This window comes from Mustela nigripes, unplaced genomic scaffold, assembly GCF_022355385.1.
Source record: "Mustela nigripes isolate SB6536 unplaced genomic scaffold, MUSNIG.SB6536 HiC_scaffold_9186, whole genome shotgun sequence".
Lineage (NCBI taxonomy): Eukaryota > Metazoa > Chordata > Mammalia > Carnivora > Mustelidae > Mustela > Mustela nigripes.
In genome coordinates this window covers 1-1,897 of record NW_026748592.1, presented here as the reverse complement: position 1 = coordinate 1,897, position 1,897 = coordinate 1, and the positions used below count along the sequence as shown (strand labels likewise).

General features: G+C 66.2%; 1 long non-coding RNA gene across 1 annotated transcript; it reads right to left on the bottom strand.

Moving 5' to 3' along the window:
• Positions 1 to 171: 171 nt before the first annotated feature.
• On the bottom strand, positions 172 to 1,007 carry LOC132009250 (uncharacterized). The gene is made up of 2 exons (XR_009401835.1): positions 564 to 1,007; positions 172 to 438 (listed from the first exon to the last, which is right to left on the bottom strand). It is a non-coding gene; the product is annotated as an uncharacterized LOC132009250 (long non-coding RNA).
• Between the last annotated feature and the right edge of the window lie 890 nt (positions 1,008 to 1,897).

The following is a 1,897-nucleotide window of genomic DNA, read 5'->3' as shown; positions in this document are numbered from 1 at the left end:
AGTGGCGGCGCCGGGCGGGACTGCGGCGACCTCCCCAATCACGGGCCCGCAGCGTCCGGGTTTCCGCGCCTTGCGGGTTGGCCGCAGACACAATCTGCGTCGAGGCGGGGTGGCCTGTGGCCTCGTGTCCCCCCTCCTGCTTCCCCTACTCCCCCACCCCCTGTCCAGGTACTTAGCGCATCTGGGCGCGGACATTTAAAGACCATTTGGGGATCGCTTGTCCGCCTAGAGTCGGGGCGGTCGGGCCCGTGGGGAGGAGGGTTCCCTTCTCCCCCAGACTCCGCCGCCCACCGCACCCCCGGGGCCATGGTTGCTGCGCCAAGCCACGGTCTTTGCGCGACCGACGGGAGGGGGCTACCCGGCGGCCCCATGTCGCAGTGCGTGTGCCTCGCGTTCCTTGATGTGTTGGGGGGTGGGAGGTGCTAACCCCCTGGGCGCCTGTGGAGTGAAAAAAAAAAAAAAAAGAAAAGACCAAATTAAGGAAGCTTAAATTTTTAATTTGATTTTCCTGCCTAATTTGCCTTCTAAAACCCTATTGCCCATAATTAAAACAGTCCATGTACCTTACAAAGGCAACCATGACTTAATCCTCCAAGAAGTCAGGGGTAAGGAGGAGCCCAGATGCCAGTGGAGCCCCGCCCATAGGCGAATGGAGCCTGGAAGCGAGTAGAGTACAGCGACCTGTCGCCTGGATGAAAGGGGTGGGGGTGATGGCGCAGCGCCTTCCCCCCCCCCCCCCCCGTGTCCCCTCTGGGCTCCCCTGCCCCTCTTCTCCATCTGGGGCTGGTGCCGCGTCACCCCCTGCCGCGCCCCTTTGGCGCGCCTGCCTTGTCCCTAGTCTCAGCCCTTCCGCGCCCTGCCTTCCCCTGGGAGGGCGGGTCAAGGGCTTGCGGAGGGTGCACGCCCGCGCCGCTGTCTTCGCCCTCGCGCCGGTCCTTCCGGGTCGCTGCGCCAGCACGGTGCCCTCGGCGCGTTTCGGGACGCGCGGCGCGGCGGCCGGCCCCCATGCGCCTTCCGGGGGTGGTTCGGGCCCGCCCCCCACCCCCGGGGGCCTCAGAGCCTCCGCTCACGAGGGGCGCCCGCCGGCCGCCACCTCCCTCCGCCCGCCCTGGATGGTTCTCTCTCGGTCTGTCGGACGTCTGCTCCGACCCTGCAGTTCCTAGCTCCGTGTCTCTCCCCTCCGGCCCCCCGCCGAGGCCTCGTGCCGGGTTCGGCTCCTCGCCTTCACTGCCCGTGCTCTCGCGCCCTGCTTCGCGCGCCCTGCCTGCCTGTGCACCACTTCCCGCTGCAGCCCCCTCGCCCTCTGTGGCGAGAGGGGCCTGGGTTCGCGGGTGCGGGGAGGGATGCGTCTGTGGGTAAAAGCGAGCTTTGGGGTGCTTGGGAAGGGAGAGGGGTCCTGTCCGCCCCCGGTCGCTCTACGCTCTAGCGGTGGGGGGGGGGGAATGGGGAGAGGGCGGTGTCGGGTGTCGGCCTCTGGGGGCCAGTGGCGGCTCCCAGCGGGACTGGTGGGACCTCCCCCGTCACAGGCTGTCAGCGTCAGGGTTTCCGCTCTCCGCGGTTTGGCCGCGGACGCAATAGGCGTCGAGGCGGGGTGGCCTGTGGCCTCGTGTCCCCCCTCCTGCTTCGCCTGTTCCCCCACCCCCTGTCCAGGTACCTAGCGCGTCCTGGCGCGGAGGTTTAAAGACCCTTTGGGGGTCGCCCTTCTGCCTAGGGTCGGGGCGGTCTGGCCTTGGGGAGGAGGGGGAACCCCCTGGGCGCCTGTGGAGTGAAAAAAAGAAAAGAAAAGAAAAGAAAGTACCCCATTAAGGAAGCATAAATTAAACCTGTCAGCCTAAGCACTGCCATCAGCTCACAATAAGGAAAAGGATCATCTCTGGCTCCCAGTGATTCAATCATT